Source organism: Arvicola amphibius, chromosome 10, assembly GCF_903992535.2.
Source record: "Arvicola amphibius chromosome 10, mArvAmp1.2, whole genome shotgun sequence".
Taxonomy (NCBI): Eukaryota; Metazoa; Chordata; class Mammalia; order Rodentia; family Cricetidae; genus Arvicola; species Arvicola amphibius.
Window position 1 is genome coordinate 99,477,700 of NC_052056.1, and position 25,694 is coordinate 99,503,393.

General features: G+C 48.4%; 1 protein-coding gene across 1 annotated transcript in view; it reads right to left on the bottom strand.

Moving 5' to 3' along the window:
- Positions 1-19,709, bottom strand: part of Card11 (caspase recruitment domain family member 11) — a 127,399-nt gene extending 107,690 nt beyond the window's left edge. The window contains exon 1 of the mRNA XM_038345909.1: positions 19,464-19,709. The gene's annotated coding sequence lies outside the window, so the exon portion shown is untranslated. The remainder of the gene's footprint in view (positions 1-19,463) is intronic.
- Positions 19,710-25,694: the final 5,985 nt, after the last annotated feature.

Below are 25,694 nucleotides of genomic sequence, written 5' to 3' on the forward strand. Positions count from 1 at the left end.
ACTTCCCCATCTGGCCTCGTCAGCTTAAACCTGAATCTCCCACCAGTCCCTGAAGGTGGGCTTGGGGGCTCTGTTGTTTACTGTGGTAATATTGGTTAATTCTCCTCTCTCTGCTGGTCAGCACATGTTTTTTCCAGTATTGTGGCGGGAAGGGCGGCTGGACCCAGCCTATCAAGGCTGCTGCAGCTTGAATTTGTGCCCTATAAAAATCCAGCTACTCGCTACAGGACCTACGTAGCAGTGGATTATAGCTGAGGGGGAAAATGAGCTGAGCAATGTCAAGGAGGACACAGGGATGCTGAGGGGCAGGTGAGGGCAGTCCCAGCAATCTGAAGGTTGAGCCCCTCTAATACAACACACAGTAAACAGAACCTAAATGCGTGGGCCCTCCCCACCGCACAGTTTTAACTCTATGTGTGCCTGTGTGTCTGCTGGGGTTTTTGTGCACCTGCATGCAGTGCCCCCAAGAGGCCAGAAGAGGGTGTTGGATCCCGGGAGCCTCAATGTGGGGGCTGGAAATCAAACTTAAACTCAGAACTTCCACTGACCTCAGCTAGTATCACTCAACGCAGCCATCGTCGGAAAAATAGAACAAGCGTGTCGTCACGAAGCGAGGACAAACAACCAAACAAAACCACACTCTGAAGATGAAGCATGTCAGAGCCAGATCCAGCAGTGATGTGGACAAGTGCCCGGGGTGACCAGTCAGGGGTGCAGATGTCGTGAGGTGGAAGATAAGGAGCAAGCAGGAGTAGTGGGCAAGGTGACTAGAAAACGGACATGCTAAGAGAGGTTCTATGAGGAATTAGGAACCATAGAAGTGCAGGGCCATGAGTTTGGGGCTAACCTTGGCTACAAAGTGAGTTCAAGCCAAGCTGGGATAAAGAACTGAGAAAATGAAAAATAAAATAAAAGATTCACAGTTAACCTCAGCTAAGTTTTTGTGCCTAAGCAATAGAAGTGGGGTGAAAACTGTCCACTCTCCACCTGCTGGCCTGCTGCCCAAAGGACACTCAATCCTCCCCGACCACGGTCCTTCTGGAGTTACTGGCTTCATTTGCCAGTCCCGGAATAGGACTTCCGGTTAAAAAAAACGATCAACACACCACACAACTAAATAAATAAATGTCTGCTAAAAAATAAAGTAATTTACATTTAAAACTACAGAAATGGGTATGGAGCTTCATGCCTATAATCTCAGGGTTTGGGAGGCTGTGTTAGGACAATTATAGGGTCAATGCTTAACTGGCCTACTTAAGGAGACCTATACTCAAAAAGTAGAAAGGGAACTTGATACAGCTCAACAGAAGAACACCTGCCTAGAATCCCCCAGTGAGGGGCTGGGGTGTGGATCAGTGGTAGAGCCCCTGCCTAGAATCCCCAGTGAGGGACTGGGGTGTGGCTCAGTGGTAGAGAGCCCCTGCCTAGAATCCCCCAGTGAGGGGCTGGGGTGTGGCTCAGTGGTAGAGCCCCTGCCTAGAATTCCCCAGTGAGGGATGGGGTGTGGCTCAGTGGTAGAGCCCCTGCCTAGAATTCCCCAGTGAGGGATGGGGTGTGGCTAGGAGGTAGAGCACCTTCCATGTGCAAGGCACTGGATCCAATGCCCAATATTACAAACAAACTTTTTTTCTTTAAATTACAGACAAATTTCCAAATCAAGGTTTTTTGCCACACAGGTTTGGTTGGACAGCTTCCTCCTGGTCCAGACAGAGAGCTAGAAGCAGCTTCCCCGCTAGCCCCAGCATCCACCAATATCGTCCTCACAGTTCTCCTAAGCTGTCAGGTCAGCAGAGGTCCAGCCTGGGAAAGGAAGTCTGAGGTCTGGGGAACAGAGAAGTTTTTTTGCTATGGCTTCCCAGTTTTCTCTCCATTGAGTATTTTTCTTATTCCTGATTTTTTTTTTCGCCTCAAACTCAGTCATATATCTCTTACTCTGGACCTGCTTCAGGTTTTGCTATTTATATCAAGGGGAACAACATCTCGGGCTCATCAACTCTCTCTCTATAGGAACTTGGGTTGTCTATATATATACGCACAGAATTCCTCACCAACTTGTCAAAATGGAGATTTGAATGCAGCTGGCTCAGGGTGGGACCCGAGCCTTTCTGACAGTCCTAGGGAGAGGTGGACATTGCTGTCCCGGGGAGGACTGTGTCGAGTCACGTGAGGCAGCTTTTAGCCTGATGCAGGCATTCTCTATCTTGATTGAGATTGTGGCTATATGGCCAAAGGCATTTATGAAAGCCCACCAAGTATGTGCTTAAAATGAGTTTGCTTTACAGTGTAGAGCTCATACCGTGTATTAGTTCCTTTAGCTATTGATAAGACAAAAGGCCTGACCAAAGCAAGCAACATAGGCAAGAAAAAGTGTGAGAGTTTTAACAGCCAGCTTGATGCAGTATAGGTTCACCTGGGAAGGGTTGCAGCGAGGGACTTAGATCATATCTGTGGGGAGTCGTCTTGATTGGTAATTGATGGGGGAACATCCAGTTCACTGTGGGGAGCACCATTCCCTAGGCAGGGGATCCTGAACTGTACAAGAAGAGAACCGGAGCCAAGAACTGGGCATGCACGCATTTATTCTCACTCTGGACTGTGGATGTGATGTGGTCAGCGTTGTCAAGTTCCTGCCTTGCCTTCCTGATAATAATTATCTGTGACCTGGAACTGCGGGCTGAAATAGACCCTTCCCCCTAAGTTGTTTTTTTTTTTTTTTGTTGCTGCTTTTTTTTGGGAGGGAGTCAGGATATTTTATCACAGTTATAGAAATGAATCTAAAACGGGGGGCTTATTTGGGGGGTCACAGTTTGAGATTTTAATCCACTATGGTGGGAGTCACAGTGGCAGGAACGAGAAGCTGCTGGCGATACTGGTGCATAGTCAGGAAGCAGAGATGAATTCAGGAACTGGGCTTACATTCTCTGGTTTTTGTTGTTTTTAATACTCGGGACATGCATAACTAAAAGCTGCTACTGCATTAGAAACCGTCATCCTACAATATTAATTCTCGGCTTTGCTGTGTTCTGTTCTTGCTTCAGTGTCCCTCAGAAGTGTGGGCACACTTTGTGACAATCAAAAAAACACGCAGGAACTGCGTGGCTCTCAATCGTGTGTGTGTGTGTGTGTGTGTGTGTGTGTGTGGTGTGTGTGTGTGTGTGTGTGTGTGTGTGTTTGTGTTGCACTTCAATGCAAAGTTTCCCCAGAGTAGCAATAAAACTCTGCCTGGCCTGTGTCCAATTAAATGAGGGCTTGCCTCTTGCCTTGAGGGTCCCATCTGTTCTCCTCACTGCTGTCTGTGATCTCTGTAACCTGTCCATCCGTCCTGGCTTGCAGCCCTTGATCCAATGCCCCAGTGGCTCAGCTTTGCCTGTAGGATAGCATCTGCCCCCCTTGGCACAGCATCCCAAGCTTGTGGTGGCTTCCCACCCTTGTTCCCATATCTTTTATTTTTTTATAAAACACTTGACACTAGCTCTAGCTGTGTGTGTGTACACATGTGCACTCACAAATGTGGAGGCCAGAGATTGAAGTCAGGTGTCTTAGCTCTCTCTCTCTCTCTCTCTGCATGTGTGTCTGTGTGTATGTGTGTGTCTGTGTGATGTGGGCATCCTTTCATGTAGAGGGACATTAAATGTCCTAGTCTGTCATTCTTTCTCTTATTCTTTCTGAGCTTGGAGCTAGGTTGGCAGCCAGCACGACACAGCAATCCTCCTGTCTCCACTCTCTGCTGTGCTGAGTTATAGGCGTGCACAACCATGACCAACTTTTTACCTGAATGTTGGAGATTCGAACTCAGGTCCTCACACTTCCACAGTAAGTGCTGTCACCCACTGACCCATCTCCCCACATCCACTTTGTTTTGGAGGCAGGGTTTCTCGCTGAACTCAGAGCTCACAGATGAGACCAGACTGGCTGATCAATGACTCCCAGAAATCCACTTGTCTCCACCTCCCCGGCCCTGGGATTTCAGATGTACACTGCCCCATTTGTAATAACATGGGTTCTGGGGACAGGACTCCGGGCCTGGTTGAGTTGCCTCCTTGGCCTGCCCCAGCTGTGTATGGCCTGCCCCAGCTGTGTATAGGCCATTCCCCCACTTATCTAGCTCCTCTCAGCTCCAGGAGGTCTTGCTGTTCACCCTCTGGCCAGCCGGCTCCCTAATTGCTCATTCAAAACAGCTGTGCCATCTTGCACCTGGCTGCCGCACATCCGCTTCAATAGATGCTATAGTGTGCTTTCTGCCGCTCGCTCTGATGAAATACTCAACCAAAAGCAGCTTCAGGGAAGAAAGGGCGGCTTGGCATACACCTCCAGATTACAGTCCATCACTGAAGGAAGTCAGGGCAGGAACTCAAGAAGGAGCCTGAAGCAGAAACCCCGGAGGAAGGCTCCTTGCTGGTTTGTTCACTAACTTCCTTATTTAACTAAGGACCAACTGCCATGAGAATGGTGCTGCCCATGGTGGGCAAGGCCCTCCCACACTCATCAGGGCTCTCCCTTTCAGACGTGTCCACAGGCCACCCTGAAAAAGACAGAACTTAAGACCTTTGCCAGGTGATTCTAGTCTATTAAGTACCAACTATGTATGACAACAGATGATACTCTTGGGGTGGAGAACCATCTTTTCTTGGTTGATATACTTTTTTTTTTTTTTTTGAGACAGGGTCTCATGTAGCCCAGCCTGGCCTCAAATTCACCATATAGTCAAGGATGACCTTGAAATTCTGATACTCAAGTCTCTATCTCCTCAATGCCATGGTTACAGGTAAATGTCACTATATGTGATTTAGCCAACACTGGGAATGGAACACAGTGTTCCATTGTGTTACGTGCTAGGCAAATACTCTACCCACTGCGCCACATTTCCAGACCCCCTTCCCTGAATTATAAGTACATTCCAGAGAGTACATGGTAGTTCCTGAGTGTGTGTTATATGCTTGTATGTGTTTATGTATTATATGTGCTTCCCATCCCCTCTCTAGCTCCACCATCTCCTCCCCTTTCTCCTCTTCCTCCTCTTCAGGACAGGTCTAATCTAGCCCAGGCTGGCCTCACACTCACAACACATCTGAGAACGACCTTGAACTCCCGATCCTTCTCCTCCACTTCCTGAGAGTTGGGGGTTACACATGGGGGCCAACTCCTGACTTATCCTCAATTTTATAGGAGAGAATGGAGGTGCAGGTCAGTGACCTGCCTGAGGTCACAGGGCTGGTACCGGCAGGGGCGTGCTCGTCACAGTGGTTGCTCTGTGGATGACACCAGGTGTTGAACTGCCTGAAGGAACAGACAAATCGTGGGAGGAAGTGGTGGGCGCTGCTCAAGATCCCGCAGCATTTAATTGTTTTATCATTTGTGTCTGTTCCCATGTGCTCACAGAAGCACACAGGTGCCCATGGTGCATGCGTGGAGGGTAGTGGGCGACTCTCAGGAGTCTAGTCACTCCTACCATGTGGGTCCCATGGATAAATATCCTTACCTGTTGAGCCACCTCGCTGGCCCAGTAATGTTCTCATTTGTATGTGGGTGGGTGTGTATGTTCCTGTGGCTATACATGTATATGCATGTGTGTGTGGAAACCTGAGAACAACCTGTGTGTCACTTCTCAGGAGTGAGCCACCTTGTTACTCTTGAAACAGTACCTCTTACTGGCTTAGGGCTCACTGATTTGACTAGGTTGTCTGGCCAGTCAGTGTGCCCTAGGGATCTGTCTGTCCCCACATCCCAGTGTTATATAATCGAATGTTACTAGGATAATACGAGGAGGCGAGCGTGTTTAGGTTAGGCGGAGGGCGGGGGAGGGGAGGCGGAGGAGGAGGAGGAGGCGGAGGAGGAGGAGGAGGAGGAGAAGGAGAAGGGGAGAAGGAGAAGGAGAAGAGAGAAGTAAGAAGCATGAGAAGACGAAGACGAAGCTTAGAATCGACACTGCCTTCATCTTAAGAGACTCTTCCCCACTCTTTCCTCCTCCTCCTCCTCCTTCTGTCCTCCTCTCCTCCTCCCTCTCCTTCTTCCTTCCTCTTCCCTCTTCTTCTTCTTCTTCTTCTTCTCCTCTTCTTCTTTCTCCTCTCCTGCTTCCCTTCCTCCCTCTCCTCCTGGTCTGGAACTCAGGGCTTAACAGATAGAACTATATTCCCAATGCTCCCCTAGACGGATCGCTTTGGGTTAGGCAGTCTTACTGTCTGTGTAGGTGGCCACACACCTTCCCCAGAACAGTCTTTTGGGAAGAGGCTGCACCTCAGCTACTAGACACCACCTTCAACAACCTCTGGCTGAGATTTTCAGATTTTAAAGAAAACAAAAGTCTGATTCAGTGTTTCCAGCATGGCAGGAAACTTAAGTCATCTATCTGTTGCTAAAAGAAAAAGAAAAAAAATCAAACCAGGAAAAAAAGAAGACCCACGCTTTGTGTCTTGGAAAATTCTGAATGTATATCATTTTGTACCACAACAAACACTGCTCACCATAGAAGCCCGAAGTAAGAAGCAGAAGGGGAGATGGTGACTATAAAACACACACATTAATAAACAAGGGCCTGGATAACCAGTCAGCAAATCCAACTTGGTATACACCACCGGCAAGAAGAAACACCTCAATGCTTTGCTTACACTGAATAATAGACAGATAGCTGGCAGGATCTGCTGGGAGACGTAAAGACATACAGGATCTGGTGACCCACAGGCAATCCACAGGCAGAAGAGGTTAGCAGCATTCAAAATGAAAGGAAGAGGGCTTGTGGCTTTAGGGAGAGGGATGCATTTGTCTGGTGACAAAGACAGATTTGCCTGGGTGTTTGCACTGGCTTCCCAGAGTTGTGGGTTGATCTTACTGATTCATCAGAGCTTCCTGACACAGCTGTCAGAAGTGCTAACTACCCAACTGGGGAACTCACTTCGCTTAGAGATCTGCATAAGGATGGACCCCTAAGGGAAATCAAGATGAATTTGGGGAGCATGTCTCTTCCCACTTGGTGGGCAGCTGCATCAGTGGCAAGGGTGTTAGTACAGACCAGGAGCTCAGGGGGTTCCATTATGCAAGAAGAAACTCTGGACTTGGACCTGGCCAGTTGTTAAAGATGCTGAGTTGTGGCCCAGGGAGACGGCTCAATTGGTAAAGGCTTCACTGTGCAAGCACGAGAACCCAAGTTCAAACCCCAAAACCCATGTGAAAAGGCTGGGTGTGGTGGCGTGATCGTGTAATCCCAGTGCTGGGGAATTGGGTATGGGTAAATTCTTGGAGCTCAGTGACCAGTCAGCCTTGATAAACTGGTTAACTACAGGTCTCACTGAGAAATTCTGTCCCCCCCAAAACACTATAAGGACCAGTAAGATGGCTCTGAGAATAAAGGGGCCTGCTGCCAAGTCTGATGCCCTGCGTTTGATTCCTGAGACCTATGTGGTAGAAAGAGAGAACCAACTCCCTATAAATTATCCTTGGACCTCCACACACACACTACAGCATGCAAACCATGTATGCAAATTACCCTCGGACCTCCACACACATGCTACACAATGCAAACCACACATGTTACAGCATGCAAACCACACATACAAATTATCCTCGGACCTCCACACACATGCTACAGCATGCAAACCATATATACAAATTACCCTCGGACCTCCACACACATGCTACAGCATGCAAACCACACACCCCCAACAACTGCCTAAAATAAAAAGAAGAAAAATCCAAGGTGAATGACTCCTGAGGATGACATTCAAGGCTGACCCCTGACTGCCACATGCATGTGCATGCATTTAAACACACACACACACACACACACCACACACACACACACACACATACACACACACACACCAGCGTTAAAGATGGAAAGATCTTGTGTTATTGAAGGACCATAGCCTGTATCCAACATCTGTATTTACTCCATTTCTCTGTGACCCCAGGGAAGCCAAACGGCCCTATCTCCCAGAGGAAGGAGGATGCTGAAGGTCAGAACAAAGGCCGATGCGGAGGAGTCCAGGGCTGACGACAGGATCCACGCCTGGAGAGGTCAATTAATAAAAATCAACCTTCACTTCACAGAAGGCTCCGCTCTTCCCATCTCCATTTTTCACCCACTTAGCTCTCAAGCGCCTCTGAGCAATCTCGTGGAGCAGGAAGGCAGGGATTATTCATCTTCATCTTGTCTCACCAGGAAACAAAATCTTGGGGGCAGTGAAGTGATTTGTTCAAAGTCACAAGGTCACCATGGAGTTTGTAGCTGGTGGAGAAGAGGAAAGGGTGCCCAGGATGCCCCTTTCAGACTTCTGACCGCAGCAGACATCAGCAATCGATCTCAGAATGCTCTGCCGCTGAGCTTGGATTCTCTAGGAAGTGCTCCTAGAAGCCATTACCAGTTAACTGGAATTGGCCTGCAAAATGGAATGCCTCTCAACTTGAAGTCCCATTTGATCGTCTCCTTTGAATAATGAGAAGACTGAGTCTCTGTGGAGTGAAGGGACTTGGCCAAGATTGCCCTATGGCTCAGTGATCCAAACCCAAGTCAAAGCCCCTCCCTTAAAGGATCTTAAACCATATAAATTTCTTAATTGCTTGTTTAAGGTGAAATTCAAAGTTTCCGTGTGTGTATTTCTCTCTCTCTCTCTCTCTCTCTCTCTCTCTCTCTCTCTCTCTCTCTCTCTCTCTCTCTCTTCTCTCGTGTGTGTGTGTTTCCGTGTCTGTGTGTATGTGTGTTGGCAGTGTATTCCTCTACCACTGTGCCTTCTTGCCTTGAGATACAGTTTCTTACTGAACTGGAAGCTCACCGTTTCAGTGAAGGCCATCAGCCAGGAAGCTCCCAGGAGCTACCTGTCTCCACCCTTCAGTGCTGGGGTTGCTGGCATGTACAGCCATGTTTGGCTTTTTCCCTGGGTGCTGGGGATTTGAACTCAGGTCCTCAGGCTGGCACAGCAAGTGCTCTTACCCACGGAGCCACTTCCCAGACCCCTTCTTCATCTTTTTTTAAACAAGCAAGCAAGCAAGCAAGCAAGCAAGCAAACAAGCAAGCAAACAAACAAAGTCTTACTATGTAGCTCAGGTTGACCTGGAACTCACCAGGTAGCTCAGGCTAGCTTCAAACCTGCAATATTTTTGCTGCAGTCCATGGTTACAGGCACGCACCATCAAGTCTAGCACACATTGAGCTGTTTTAAAATCGCCTTCAATGTGTGCCTGTGTGTACACGCAGAAGCACTCCTGTCATAGTGTATGTATTGTGACCAGAAGACAATGGGTTCTCTCCTTCAGCTTGTGGGTCCTGCCTCCCTCCTGGCCCTCAGCCTTTTGGCTAACCCCACGAGCTGTTATTTTTGTTTGTTTTTTGGGTTTTTTTTTTTTGAGACAGGGTTTCTTTGTAGCTTTGGAGCCTGTCCTGGAACTAGCTCTTGTAGACCAGGCTGGCCTCGAACTCACAGAGATCCGCCTGCCTCTGCCTCCCTTGTGCTGGGATTAAAGGCGTGCGCCACCACCGCCTGGCCGAGCTGTTTTTTCTAAACCAACTGAGGACTGGAGGCAGAAGGCTTTGGGGGGACCCATGCGATGCCACTGTTACTCAATCGAACATTTCCTCAGAACCAAATGCCCAACTACATGCAAATATCTTTTAAAAAACGATTTCTTCTTCTAAGGCTTTAGTGAGTCACAAAGCCCTTTCTGGAGGTGACAAGAGAATTACCAGTGTCAATAAAACGCAGTTTTACTTCATACTAGTAATAATTCCCTAAATCTCAAATGCTGCTGGCCCAGCAGACTAAGAATAGACAGTGCTGGCGTGGGGGCTCAACAGGGAAAGGTGCTTGCGGTTGAGCCCGACGACCTGATCTCTGGGGCTCACATGGCAGAAGAAGAGAACTGACTCTCACAGGCTGTCTTCTGACCACTACACACAAACTGTGCCTCGTGCACCCCAAATGGTTTAATGAAAGAAAGACCCTACGATCCCTCGAAGTGAAGCCAGTCCATAAAAGCACACCGATCTCAGGTGGCCATCCCATCCCCCACTCCCGGGAGGACAAGCCCCGATCTGTGTTCACCATGGATGTCCAGATCAGCATGCATCAGACCAAACAGGCTGACAACGACACGGTCAAAGTCAGCCTTGGCTAAGCATGCTGGCCGGGAGGCGTCTTTGTGACTGTTCTGTTGGCGTGAGAGGACAGCATGTCCAAGTCCACTTAAAAGGGGAAACATTTCACTGGGGGCCTGCTTACAGTTTCAGAGGGTGAGTCCACGATCACAGCAGAAACAGGGCGGCAGGCAGGTATGGCCCTGGAGCAGTAGTCGAGAGTTTAAAGATCTGATCCAAAAGATGGAGCCAGAGACACAGACTGGGCCCGGCACAGGCTTTTGAAATCTCAAAGCCGATGCCCAGGGAGGGATACACTTTCTCCAACAAGACCATGCTTCCTAATCCTTCCCAAGGAGCCTCCCAACTGGGGACCAACCATTCAAACATACGAGCCCATGAGGGGCCATTTTCATCCAGTCCGCCACAGGAGAAGGTACCGACTGACTGAGCGAGCGTAGGGTGCTCAGGACGTTGCCAGCACAACCGGACTTAACGAAGCTGGATCTAGCTGTCTAACCCAAGCACGCTTTGCGTTTGGTTTTGTTTTCAGTGCTGAGAATTAAACCCAGACCCTCACACGGGCTGGGCAAGCACATTACCACTGAGCTGTATTCCCAGGCCAATACACATCTTTCACCACGTAGACATGCTTGCTGATGGCAGAATGGAAAAAAATATAGTAAATATGTAGAATGTGCTGCCCAGCCTCAGCAAGACCCAACCTGGAGGAGTTCCCCAGACCTTCTGTGTAAAGGAGGCCAGAGCGGGGTCGATCCTGTGTGACTGCATTCATGTGAAGGCCAGGACAGGCGAAGCAAGGCTTGTGGAACAATGCAGGTGAGAGTTCGCCTTGGGGCTGGCTGTCCCGAGGCCCTGTGAGAGGCACCCTGGGTGTCTATGGATGACCCATGCCTAAGATTGGCTCCACGTGTGTACACGAAATCTTGCTTGTCCTAGATTTTCTACAGCTGCCCAAAATCTCTATGTGCAGAGGACATGAAAATAGAAGTGAAACCACCTAGGGGAACGGGGTGGGGTGGGGGAGGGGAGCGGCGGGGAGGGGGAGGGGGAGGGGGAGGGAGAGGGATGTGCTCAAAAGACACTCATTGGGGTATGAAAATTGCCTTGTGTAGTCCAGTCTAAGGAAACAAAACCAAGCTCATCGAGCTGCGTGTGGAAGACTGGATGGTACAGGGTGTGTGCTATCATAATGAAATCAAAGCCCGAGCCCTGGAGACTCAGGGAGAGTGTCTGCTGAGCAACGCTGAGTCTCTGAGTTCAAATCTCCAGTGCCCACATAATCGCTGGGTGTGGTCTTAGGCTTGTCTGTGATTCCAGTACTGTGTGGGGTGGGGTGGAGTCAGGTGGATTGCTGGGGTTTGCTGCCTGTTGGCCTGGTTGCAGGTTTGCTTCTCTCAAGAGAAGAAGGCACTGGGTGATGGAGCAGGACACCTGAAATCCTCTTCTGACTTCGCATATCTGTGCATGCTTGCACATCCATGTTCATATACACGTATGTACAAAAATAATCAGAAAAGAAGGGATGCCAGGCCTGGTGTGGCGGTGCATGTCTTTAAACCTAGCAGAAGGCAGAGGCAGGAGGATCTCTGTGACTTTGGTACCGGCATGGTCTCCATAGTAAGTTCCAGGCTAGCCAGAGCTATATATATATATATATATATATATATATATATATATATATATATATATATATATATAGTGAGACCCTGTCTCAAAGTAAATAAAGAAATGGCAGGTGGAGAGATGGCTCTGTGATTAAAGGCTCTGATCTAGAATCAACTCCTAGCACCCATGTGGGGGCTCACAACCATCTGTAACTTCAGTTCCAGGAGATTCTATGTCCTCATCTGGCCTCTGTGGGCACCAGGCACACAGGTGGTACATAGACATACATGTTAACAACAACAACAAAAATAATAATAATATAGTGGTAGTTTGAAAAAATGATCCCCAAAGCTAGTGGCACTATTAGGAGGTTTGGCCTTGTTGGAGGAAGTGTGTCATTGTGGGAGCGAGCTTTGAGGTCTCTTGGTCTATTTCCTGAAGCTTCCCTCAGTGTGACAGTCAGTTGACTTCCTACAAGATGTAGGGTTCTCAGCTCTGGCACCACATCACACCTGCCTCCATAATGGACGGAACCTCTGAAACTGTAAGTGAGTCACCCCAATTAAATGTTTTTTTTTTTGCCAAAGTTGCCATGGTCACGGTGTCTCTTCACAGCAATAGAAACTCTAACTAATAATAATAATAATAATAATAATAATAATAATAAATCTACTGAAGTAAAATGAAGATTTTTCCCTACTGGTGAGCACTAGTTTTACATCCCAACAGAGACCACAGCCCCGGGGGTTCTCACACTGTTGTCACGGCGGGACAAAGCTGGAATGGATACTCAGCACTGAAGGAAATGCTGTTCGGTCTTGGTGAGTTGGAATCTCCGAAAGCTAGAACCCAACTCATGGCTTTAAAAAAAGTTTCAGACAAGGACTGGGGGCAGGAACATGGGCTCTCTCAACAAAGCTTGCTATGTAAGTGTGAGGACCTGAGTTCAATCCCCAGCACGGACATGAAAGGTGGTCATGCGGGTGTGTGTTTGTAACTCCTGCACTGGGTAAAGACACGAGGTCATCCAGGCCAACCTAATCAATGAGCCGCAGGCTGCTGAGACCTTGTCCCCAAAACAGACTGGAGATCTTCTGGGAACAACATCTGAGGCTGACCTCTGATCTCTATATGCACACACATGTACATGTATGCACACACACACACACTACAATATACACACGCACATGTATATACATGTGCACACATTTATGTATGCACTATACATACATGCACACACGCATAGGTGCACATATGCATGCATACACATGAGTATGCAGGTACACATGCAAGTACATGTGCCCATATACACACTTGTATACAGATGTATACACAGAAACACATGTATACACACATATATACGAACACACATACATTTTGGGTAAAAGAAAAGGATCCGAGATAAATATTTTCAATCCTCAAACTTCCTAGCCAACCCCAGAGGTCCTGCCATAAGTAGCATCCCACAAATATTTTAGCGTTGTCTTCCACCCACTGACCAAATAAGGTTCTCATCAATGCCCTCAATAGCATCCATTGTTCGGCTGGTCCTACCCTGTAATAAACTGCACCTGTGTGAATGTCTGGGTGCACAAATCTTTGCATGCTTGTGCAAGCACATCTGTGAGGTAGTGGCTCACAAGCAGAATTCTTGAGCTGTGAGGTTTATACATTCACACGCTGATGTATAATGTCAACAGTGAATCTGCCTGACCCCTTTCCCATTTGTCCTGATTGGGTTTCACCAAGTCTTCTCCTACTCTTTCCTCTGCACCCTCCCCTTTCTCTTTCTTTCCTAATCTGTGTGTGCACACATGAGTGTGCATGCACACTCACCCATATGCATGCCTGTGGTGATCAGACATTGACTTTGGGGGTCTTACTCAGCAGTTCTCCGTCAGCTATTTTGAGACAGTCTCTCTCTGAACACTGATAGTCTAGACTGGATGACTCCTGCTGTCTCAGATGCCCCTACCCAGCGCTGGCAGGCTAAGAAAGCCTGCCACAGCACTCAGTTTTTGCCTGAGTCCTAGGGATCTGGACCCGGGACCTCACATCGGTGCAGCAAGCTCTCTACCCACTGATCTACCTTCTCCTCGACCATCTTCCCCAATTTGTTATGCAACCCAGGATGAACTTTCCATCCTCCTCAGTGACCCGGCATTATGGCCAGGTATCTTCCCCGCCTCCCTTTTCCCCGTCAAACGGTTTTGAGTGTTTCTAGTCCACCGTTCTCCCTCAGTATTATTTCACGTGGATTCATGGTAACCCGTGTTGATTTCCCAGCCTGTTTTCTGTTTGTTTGTCTCCTTTGTCGCTTCCCCCACAGGGTTGAACTCTCTTCCTCTGGAGTAGGTGAAGTTCCACCCAGGTCTATCCTGTGCCACCCACACAGTCATCCTGTCTGTGGCCTAGAGCTGAGTCACTTTGAAAGGGACCAACTAGCTCACACATCCTAAAAGAATTTTATTTGTACCCTTCAGGATAAAGTTAGCAGGTTCCAGTGTTTATTGATTTACAAGTGCTCTTTATATAGCAGGAAAAAGACTCTGCGCCTTCCCTACGGCTTTGCGCTTTTAAAGTTGTCCTGCCCCACATTCTCATAATAATTAAGGCAAAAAGAAAACGTGAAATAGGTGCCCTGGAGCTCTGTGACACACTGGCTTCACGTGCAACCACTATCAGTGTTAATTTACTTTTTTAAAATTAATTTTAGACAGACAGGGTCTCACTAAGTTGCCCAGATTGTTTGAACACACTGTAGCCCTGGTTGGACTTGATCTTGCCATCTTCCGGACTCAGCCTTCTGAGTAATTGGGACGACAGACCTGCACTCCAAGTTCATTTAAGGAACAGTGTGTGTGTGTGTGTGTGTGTGTGTGTGTGTGTGTGTGCGCGCGCGCGCTTTTGTTTTTACTTTTTAAATTCACTAGGAAGCCAGAAAGATAATCTTGACCATTATTATAAGGAATAATACCAATTACATCATTGTCCACCTCTGGTCAGAGCCTCTCATTAGCTTACAGTTTATCAGTTTAGCCATGGATGGCCTGCAAGCCCAGGGATCCACCTGTCTCTGCACCTCCAGCTCTGAGATTAAAACTTACATGCCAACATGCCCTGGATTTTTACGTAAGTGTTAGGGATAGAACTCTGGACCTCACACTTGCAAAGCAAATGCTTTATTGAGCCATTTCCCTAGGCTGGGAGGGTATTCTTTTTCTTCAATACTCACTTATTTTTATTTTATAAGAGTTTTACTTTCAGTAATGCATAGGCACCATGTGTGCACCCAGTACCCACAGAGGCCACAGAGAATGCCAGGTATGGTAGAACTGGAATTAGAGACAGTTGTGAGCCGCCGTGAGGGTTCTGGGAACTGAACCCAGGCCCTCTGCAAGAGCAACAAGCCTTCAATCATGGAGACATCTCTGCAGTTCCAAGGATGGCGTTTTATATGTGACACTTTGCTGAGGTCCCACAGCTCATAGGGAGCAAAGCTCGTCATCTGGCTCCAAGACCCTAGATCTTCTCGTAAAGCATCTTGCTTCCTAACAGTGAGGTCACTCCTAGGGGTGGCAGTGCCCAGAGAAAGCAGGAGTTCCAGCAGGTGCTGGCTTCATTCCCTCTAGGTGTGAGGATGCAGGGAAGAGCGTGGGCTCTTCATTCTACTGTCTGCATACTCCTCAGTGAGAGAGGCAGGAAGGAGGATGCTATTCTAACGTAAAAGTGGGGGCAGGGTCGAAATGAAGTTCTCATACCCTTCTCTTGCTCATTCTGCCAGAGCATCATCCATTCAGGAATGGGTGTGGACCACTGCAGGGCAGCAGCTGTAGTGGTGATAGGGGGAGGAGTCAAAGGCGGGAAGGGCGAGCGATTGCCAGGCAGCAGGACCTGGTGGTGAGCTTTTATTACTCCTGGCACTGGGCCTCGGCCACCCATTACACAAACCTGAGAGGGACCGTTATAAACTATGAGCCTTTGAGCAAATCACTGTCCAAAAGGTTACCTTTCTGAAAACAGTGACCCATGAAAACCTCTGGGCCAGAGAGCAGGGTTCCTAGAGGGGAGTGTGGGGCTCTGTATGGGCTGCGCTCTGCATTGGCGGTTTATAAGATCTGTGCTCTTCCCACGTGGCCTGGCAGGATGAAGAGGACGGCACCTGGGAATCTGTTCCTTGTAATTTTTCTGTGGGGTCAAGGATGTGTTCCCTGTGGTAGAGAACCTGAGAAAAGGCCCCCAGTAAGGAGCTGGGGGTGTGGCTCAGTGGTAGAGCACCTGCCTAGAATCCCCCAGTGAGGGGCTGGGTGTGGCTCAGCGGTAGAGCCCCTGCCTAGAATCCCCTAGTGAGGGGCTGGGGGTGTGACTCAGTGGTAGAGCCCCTGCCTAGAATCCCCCAGTGAGGGGCTGGGGTGTGGCTCAGTGGTAGAGCACCTGCCTAGAATCCCCAGTGAGGGGCTGGAGACATGGCTTAGTGATAGAGCTCTTGTCTAACTTGAGTGATTCCCTGGCTTCAGTCTCTAGCATTGCAAAAAATCTAAGCAAAACCCTGTCGTTTTTCTTCAACAGAAAGCATTTTTTTTTTGAGAGGCTCCTTTGAAAGTTTTTTTTTTTTTTTTTTTTTTTTGCCTTTCTTTTCCTTCCCAGATTTCAATCAATCTTCGCATTTTCCAGCCGGCTTGAGCCATGCAGCCACACAAGTGAGAGCAGTTTATTTCCAGGGTAGGTTTCCTGGCCATGACTCCCTGATTTCTTTTAATGCTCACAAGCGTCCTATACGACTGGAACTGTAAACAGGGAAACTGAGGCTGACACAGCCTGGGTGAGATAACCTACCCAGCTGGGTTACTGTGGGAGCAGTCAGTGATGCTGTGCTTCCAAACTGACCTCAAACTTTAACCTTGGATTGTGCCTAGGGCTTGGTTTTTCATAGCAAAGGCTGTGAGTGGCAGGCCCATCTTCCCTTTAATTTTTTTTTTAAAAAGGATTTATTTCAAATACAGACATTTGTATGTCTGTGTGTGGCTATTCACAGGTAAGTGCGATGCCCATGGAGGCCAGAAGAGGGCGCTGTATCTCCCGGAGCTGTGAGCTGGGATGTGACTGCTAGACATTGAACGCAGGTCCTCTGCAAGGTCAGTACTTGCTCTTGACCACCGAGCCATGTCTCCAGCTCCAGGACATCTTCCATAAGTGTCCCTAATATCACAGAGCAGTGGTTCTCAACTTTCCCAATGTTGTGACCTTTTAATACAGTGTCTCATGTTGTGGTGACCCCCAACCATGTAATTGTTTTCATTGCTATTTCCTAACCATAATTTTGTTACTGTTGTGAATCATAGGGTAAATGTGTATATTTCAAGGTCTTAGGTGATCCCTGGGAAAGGGTCATTTGACCCCAAAGGGGTCACCACCAAACAGATTGAGAACCGCATGGAGGATGCTGAAGTCAGCAAGGTTGGTACCCTGGCTCTACTAGAGAGTGACGTCACAGAGCTCAATAGGCTGGTCCCATGGCCTTTCAACCAATCCAGACCCTAGACCCTGAAGAGGGAACACTGGCCTAACTACCCTCTCCTCTTGATCCTATGTATGTATTTTAGTTCAAATATCACAGGTCTGACTTTGCAAAACAGCAAGCCAAGATATGGTCTGAGCAGGGGGCTGCCCTTATAAGACATAACAATGACCCATCTTTATGACCTTCAAAGCAGAGAAAACAAGATCAGGTTTTCTGTTTTGTTTTGTTCTTAACATACTGAGGAAGCTGGGCCTGGCAGTAAAAGCCTATTCCATCCTCCCAGATACTCTGAAGGCTGAGGCAGGAGAATGGCGTGATGAAAGCCAGGCTAGGCTACAAAATGAATTCAAAGAATTCAAAGAGCTGGCCCGGATAGGTGAGATCTTGTCAGACACACACAGACACACAGACACAGACACACACACACACACAAACCTGCACACACACACACACACACAGGGAGAGAGAGAGAGAGAGAGAGAGAGAGAGAGACAGAGACAGAGACAGAGACAGAGATAGAAAGAGGAAAATTAAAGTCTGGTTGAGGATAAGCTCAAGGGTAGAGCACCTGCCTAGAATCCCCCAGTGAGGGGCTGGGGTGAGGCTCAGTGGTAGAGCACTTGCCTAGAATCCCCAGTGAGGGGCTGGGGTGTGACTCAGGGGTAGAGCCCCTGCCTAGAATCCCCAGTGAGCGTCTAGGGCATAGCTCAGCGATGGACCCTCATCCCACCTGTCCTCAAAACGCAGACCCAGAGCCCCATGAAAATAAACCCTTGTAGGAAAGGTTCTGCAAAGCTGCATAGCAAAGTGGAGAAGGATGCCTGCCTCAGCCTGGGATCCTTACTGACCCCCACAGTGTCTCCCATATTCTTCCTTAAGTTCTTTGTCATCAGCGCATACTGCCTGCAAGATAGGCATCTTAGGGCAAGCAGCCTCACGGTTCACCTTCCTTCTGCGGCCCCCATGTGTCAAGCACAGAGCCACCCAGGAAGTACTCACTGGTTGACTCAGACAAAAGCATTGGCATCCTCATGAGAGAGTTTGGTCTCTCTAGGCTTTTTCTGAATAGCCCAGGCTAGCCTGGAACTCCCAGTTCTCCACCCTTAGCTTCCAGAGCTCCTGGCAACCTTGTAATTTGCCTACAGGTCTTTGCTCTAACGATTTTCCTTTTCGGTCACGGGAGGATCGTTCTTGTGCAGGCTTGAAGCTGCGGGGGTGGTGACTTACCAGCCTGCCTTTCTGATAGGTCGCTATTAGAATCTGTACAGGTGCAGGACATTTCTCTGTGATTTTGCAAGGCTGAGTACTGCTGGCTTTACCCTGGATGCACCCATCGCGAGCCGAGGGGATCTATTTTTGCTTCAGAGATGCCATGGGGCTGAAGACAGCTGGAATCCTGGGAAGCACCAGGGTGAAGAAGCCCTGGCGTTAAATTCCTGTCCATACACTCACTGATTTACTGCCTGAGATTTCCAGCGCACGTTATGCATGAGAAGATACTGAATAAATGTTGGGTGAAGGACCCCTGCCCCCACTTTCTAGTAGGTCATACCTTCCAGAAAAGTCATAAATGTCAAAAGAATTTTTTTTCAAACTACAAATCCAAGTGACTGGTCATATGGAGATCCATGCTGAGCTGGCGGCCCCTTGCTATGACAGTGACAGGAAGTGCAGCCTTAGGCAATAGTCCTTAGCCATCCCCCAAGGTATAAATATAGCCTCACGATGTGTCTCTCTCTTGAATCCAGAACCCCTACAGGACAGAACTCTTCAAACTCCCCATCGAGCATAGAGAGGTGACTTTAAGCATTAGGTCATTGGTCCCCAAATATCCACGCCTTGGCACCTCTCTTTGGAAAGCAAGGAGGACCACCTTTTCAAGAGCCCCTGAGTTGGGCTCTCTTGTGAGCTGCAAACCTCCAGCCATTCAGGTGCCAGCCAAGTTCTGCTCCAGCCTCTGCAGCAGGTGCATTGGGTGAGGGTGGAGGGGTGGCTCAGCGGGAGGAAGCACGGCAGCAGGGGGTGGGGGTGGGAGTGGTCGAGGGGTAGGGGGTAGGGCTACTTTCATTCCCAAAACCCTTAGGGAGGGCCAGGGGAGGAGAGAGAAAGGTAGGGGAGGGAACTAAAGAATGGAATCCTTACCACGCCAGGAGACCACCTATCTGCCCTACTGCCTCTAGAGCACAGCTGGTGTCCCCAAAGTGTCCCCTCTTTGCGTCCTCCTCTCGTCCCCAGCCCTGATGCACATACCTGGGGCGCTCATGCTTCTCAGACTCCGGGTACTTCCTCCACGTAGACCTCCAGTTTCCAGCGCTGGGCTACGGCCTCCAGTGTGTACCCGTCTGAGGTGGCCACCTTCCCTGGGCCTTAGAGACCCGTAGGGATGCTAGGGGCCAGGGCTCCGAGATCAGAAGACTCAAAGAGAGGGCACAGGGAAGAGAGAGAGAGAGAGGCAGAGACAGAGAGAGAGAGAGAGAAGAGATAGGAGACAGAGAGAAAGTGTGTCATAGGCTGGTAGGGGCGGGGAAAAAATGCAAAACCCGACAGGAAATGATACTTGAAAAAAATGCAAAAGGTTAGAATAGGAGATAAGAAAGGGGAGGGGCTGAGTTTGAGCCTAAGGCTTGGGGGACCTGGCTGTATGAGGTAAAGGATGAATGGGCCTGAGGTGCTGGCCCTGGGTCAGGGGGAATGAGTTGAGTCCAAGGTGGCCAGGCCACCTACTTTAGACGGAGTGAAACTGAGCCAGCCTGAGCTGTCAACCATGGATTCCAGTGTGGGCTTAGGAGGGGAGCCCCCCCCCCCTTTTTAGGTATTCTAGGGTAGTTTGGAATGGGGAGTCTTGGATTTCTTCACTGGGAGGGGTAATGTGGAGGATGGGAGCTGCTCCTACCGCGGAGACTGATGTTTGGTCAGGAACCAGAAAGACAATGCCCCCCCCCCAAAAAAAAAAAAAAAAGCTGACACATGCTTCCAACACCGGGCCTGGAGATACAGGCTTGCCTTAGGAGCAAACTTTTTGAAAAGTTAATTACGATTACTTTTAAAAGTGTGGGGTGGGCGTGGGGTTTGTTTGCTCTGGTTTTTGGAAGATGCCGTCTGTGTTTGGCTTTATGAATCGCTCTCTGCCTTCTTTCTCGAGTCTCTCACTGAGCCTGAAGCTAGACTGGTGGACAGCAAACTCAGTGACACCCCTCTTTCCACCTCCACAGCACCAGGCTTCCCGTGGGGGGTGCCTGGGACGGGAACTCAGGTCCTCCTGCGTGCACAGCAAGAGCGCTTACCTGCTGAGTCCTCTAGAAACCTTTGAATCTGTGAAGGAGAGCTTCCCCTCCGCCCCATGCAAGGTGAAAAAGGAGTCTACATGTATCAGGGCAACTGAAGTGTATGCAGATGTACACAGAGCACAGGGCACACTCATCAGGGTGACAGCTTCTCACCAACTGAACAAAACGTGTAGTTCACACCCACATTGTGTTCCATCAAAACATGAGACTTCTATGTCTCTTCCATGCCCTGGTCCCCTTCCAGTCACGGTCGCACCTGGTAACAGCCCCCACAGCCTGAGCTGAGACTAGTTTGCCCATTCAGGAGCAGTGTTCCTTTTTATTTTTAAATTGATGGAGACTTAATTCAGGGTCTCCTGTAAAATGAGCAGACACTCTGCTGCTAAGCCCCACCCCAACCCCTCACTGGGGGATTCTAGGCAGGGGCTCTACCACTCAGCCATGCCCCAGCCCCTCACTGGGGGATTCTAGACAGGGGCTCAGTGCTGAGTTTCATCCCCAGGCTCTTGTTATAATAGTACTTTCTTGTCAGGACCACCAGCCTACAAATAATAGCATGTAAACTTATTAGTAATTATGAAAGCTGGGCCTTAGCTTATGCTTTTTTTCCTAACTAGTTCCTATAACTTAATTAATCTGTTTCTATTAATCTACCTTCTATCATGTGGCTCCGTTACCTTTTCTTCTGTCCCATCTGTCTGAGTGGTTCTGCGTCATTCCACAACACCTGGTCATGAACTTCTCAGGACTGGAAGCAAGCCTAGGCTCCCTTTTGTCCTTCCCTCTCGCTCAGTCTTCAGTTTCTGACATTTATGGATGGGGCTGGATGCAGGTGTAGCCCACTAAGACTTGGCTTCTCCCCACTCAAATCTTCTTAAAGATGTTAAACTTTCAGAGAGTGTAAAGGAATGATAGAGTACGCGCCATGGTTTTTCCACCACCTGATTCTATAATTGACATTTGGTGCATCATAATCTCTCCATCCATCAATCTTCATCTTGGTAGCCGGTAGCAGACACTGGTACGGTCGCTTTAAGTAGTCCATCCTGTATGTCACTGGTGAGAGAGCTGGGTCTGTCCTCATATTGGGGATTGGACTCAGAGCATCACATACATCAAGGAAGCTACGGCCTTAGGCCTCATTTTATTTTTATTTTTAATTGAAGTTAATTTTTATGTGTGTGTGTATATGCTTTGTTGTGTGTATTCTTGCACATGTGTGTGCATGTGTGTGGAGGTCAGAAGTCAACCTTGGGTTCTGGTTACTCAGTATTGTGCACTTTTTTTTGAGACAGTGTCTGCCATTAACTTGGAATTCACCAGTTCAGCTAGGCTGGTTGGCCAGTGAGTCCCAGGAAGTCACCTGTCTCTTCCTCCCCAGTGATGAGGTAACAAGCCCATGCTGCCACACTCAGTTTAATTTAAAAACATGGGTTCTGGGAATAGAGCTTAAATCTTCATGCTATAAGGTAAACATTTAGCCTATTGAAGTGCCACCCAGCTCTACTCAGAGAATTTTTAAAGGTTACAATTTACATGTGGGTCTTTATATGTGTGTGTGAGTGCATACACATAATTATTTATATATGGTTTAAAATACATTTATATTATTTATAATATACTTTATTTATACGTACTATATACATTTAAATACATTATTAAAATTATGTATATATGACTCTATAAGTGTGTGTGTGTGGGGGGGGGGTGTATACGCACACAAGGGCGCGTGTGTGCGAGCATACATGCATGCGTGGGAGTGCCTGTAGTGGCCAGTAGAGAGTACATGATCACCCACAACTGGAGCCTCAGGAGGTTGTAAGTCACCTGTTGTGGGGGTTAGGAAAAGAACTTGGGTCTTTTGCAAGAATAGTTATGCCTCTTAACCAATGAGCCATCTCTCCGGGCCCTAAAAGTTAAAGGCATGTTTTGGCTGTGTGATAAAATGAGTTTCAGCAAATGTTTGTACTATGTGATACAAACCCCCATGGAGACACAGACCCTCACGGCTTGGTATGTCTGTTATCTAGCCACTTCTTGCCGCTGCGTGCTGGCCTAGTGGCTGCTGTCATAGGCATTTTAAGTTTCATTTAATTTTAGTTGATCTTCACCTAAATCTAGGAACCACTCTTTGATTCCTGTCACTGGGAAACTTTCGACTATCCTGAAGCAATTCGCATACCAACCCACTTAGAGATTCTGTGGAGCCTAAGTAGAGAGCAAGTATTGCTGAGGAAGATCTGTAGTTAGTTGATGGGCTGCAAGTTCACAAGACAGAAAGTTGGGTTCTGTCATACATACCAGGTGGGGCAGGGGCTGGAGACGTGGCTCGGCCAATGAAGGGCTATCCCCAGCACCCGTATACATTGTGGGCAGGCATGGTGGCCCGACTGTTATCTCAGCCCGAGGGAAGGAGAGGCGGGATTCCCAAGGCAAGTTGACCAGTTAGACTAGATGAGTCTGCAAGCTCTGACGGCAGCAGGTGGCCCTGCCGCAGTAAAGAAGTGGGGAATGATCGAAGAAAACATCTGGGTCAACCTCTGGCTTCTGTTTACATGTGCACACACACGGCACTGTTAACACACGGGGAGCCCACACATGCACATTTGAAAAGACAGAGGCTCTTCATTTGGAGGGAGATGTACTGGGGGTGGAACCTACAGCATCATGCACGGAGGAGCCAATGCAGGGCTGGAGAAATAGTCCTCCCCTAGGAACTGTTAGCTGCCCTGTGCCCTCAGTGAGGGAGAGGGGGACATGAGCCTTGAAGCTCCCTGGAGAGAACGCCATGGGCTTGATCTTGTGACAGTCTCATGTCAGTCACGGCAGGTGCTCTGATTTCAACCTTGCCACAGCTACCTCAGGCCCAAATGAGAGAATCTCACAACAGCAGTGCTTCTAGACTTTCTGCAGTATAAGACACCCCCACCCCTTTAAAATTAATGCCTAAAATGTGATGGTATACACCTGCTATTCCTGCACTCAAGAGGCTGAGGCAGGAGGATTACCAGCTTGAGGCTAGCCTGGGCTATATAGCAAGACCTGCCCCCTCCAAAATAGGCAAAAGCAAACATTAAAAAACCTCTAATCTGTTATGGATTGATTGTTTTGTAAAATATAATAAAAATTAATTACTAGAAAATGGAATTTTAAAGAAGACACTCAAGATACAAGCTGACCAATCATGCCTGGCTACCATGTCAATGTCAAGCATGCTATAAAGTCTCAGAATGCTGAGTCTCCATTTCTGTTACCTGGTTTGGACTGGTCTACACAAGGACAGAGCCCCACATGCCAGACTGTGGGTCACTTCCCTGCAGAGAATACAGCTTGCTGACGCCTGTGTCTGCCCTGAGCAGTGGCCCAGCCAGCCTGAAGACATTAGAAGAGGCGAGATAAACATCATATTGGTCACTCGGACATTCATAAACAGGGGCTGAAGTCAGCAGCTTGAAAGCTTCAGGTATGGGGCAAGACTGTAGCTAGTTGGTTGATGTGTGCACATTTCCTGGGGAGAAATGAACAAATCGTTCTCCATCCTGAGAGTGTATCAACAACAGGTCAAAGAGGTGACCCCACTAGCATTCAGCTTGGTGACCCAGTGAGCTTCACTGGGGTTCCTTACATGAGTGTGGGTGAAGGGTTAGTGACAGGAGCATGCTAACTCAAAGGCTGCTGCATCAGACTCGGCCAGAGTCACAACCTTGGGAGCTGCACCCTTGCAGCTGCTCCCCACAGCACTTGCATACAGCTCCACAGGCCGATGCCTCCTCTCCCCGGTGCCCACTGCTGCTTTGCCTTATGAATCTTGTAAGTTTTATCTTCTCTGGGGCTTATGAGGTGTGTTTGCTTCCTAAGGTTCATGAGTCCACTCCCTCCTTCCAGGTTTTAACTCAGAGTAAAACTTCTTGGCACAATAGCAGAGCATTTGCCAAACACTTCAAAGCCTTGGGTTCCAACCCCAGCACTTCATAAACCCAGCAGGAGGGTAGCCCATAATGCCAGTGTTAGGGAAGTAGATGCGGGGGGGGGGGGGAGGGAATCAGGAGGTCAAGATCATCCTTAACTATTGTCTCAGTGTTCTACTGCTGTGTAGAGACACCATGGTAAAGGCCACTCTTAGAAAGCATTTAATTGGGGACTTGCTTACAGTTTCAAAGTTTTGGTCCTTTATCATCATGACAGCGAGCATGGCAGGAGCATGGCACTTGTGGTGCTGTCTCAAAACATAGGTGGAGGAGATGTGAGACGGCTGACAGGGTACAGGGTATAGGTACCCATTACCAGGAGCGACAACTGAGTTTGATCCCTGGGACCCACTTGGTAGAAGGAGAGAAATGACTCCGGAAAATTGCTCTGACTTTATACTTACAATGTGATGAGTACACACACACACACACACACACACACACACACACACACACATGCACGCACACATACACACAAACACATACACAAATAAGTAAGTAAATGTAATTTAAAAAGAAAATAAGGAAGAACTCTAATGTTGTTCCCTGGCTTCCACAGGCAATCTCTCTCCCCCCCCCCTCTCTCTCTCACACACACACACACACACACCTGCACATACATGCACATACACAGACACATGAAGGTTTTTGCTTATGTATAGCCACTGGACATTTTGGGCAGGAGTGAGCACTGAGGGGCAGATTAGAAGATTCTACAATCTTACAGGAAAACCATGAATACAGTTGATGCATCTAACTGGTTCTGAGTTCTCAGAGCTGCTCTAGATGAACACACAGTTCATCCTGTCTTGTCAGGGAAATTGACTTCAAACTTGGAGTTCTGTATTCAGTGGGATAATCAATCAAGGGAAAGAGCAAAGCAAACACATGCATTCTTAGATATGTGGGGGGTGCTAGCAATTCGCTTCCCATGGTCCTCGGGATGCAAATTTCCAGAGTGTGAACTAGCATAAAATGAAAAGAAATGTGGGAAAAGGAGAAGACATGGGATCCAAGAAAGGCTGATAGACACCCAGGAGGATAATAAACAGGATTAAACAGGGGCTGAGGAGCTGGCTCAGTGGATAAAGTGCCTGTTGCTCAGGCATGAGGACCTGGGTTTGAGCCCCCAGTGCCCATGTAATAGCCAAGCATGTCACTGAATGTCTATAGCCCCAGTGATGGGAAATGAGGGGGCACCCCTGGGGCTCGCTGGCCTGCCAGTC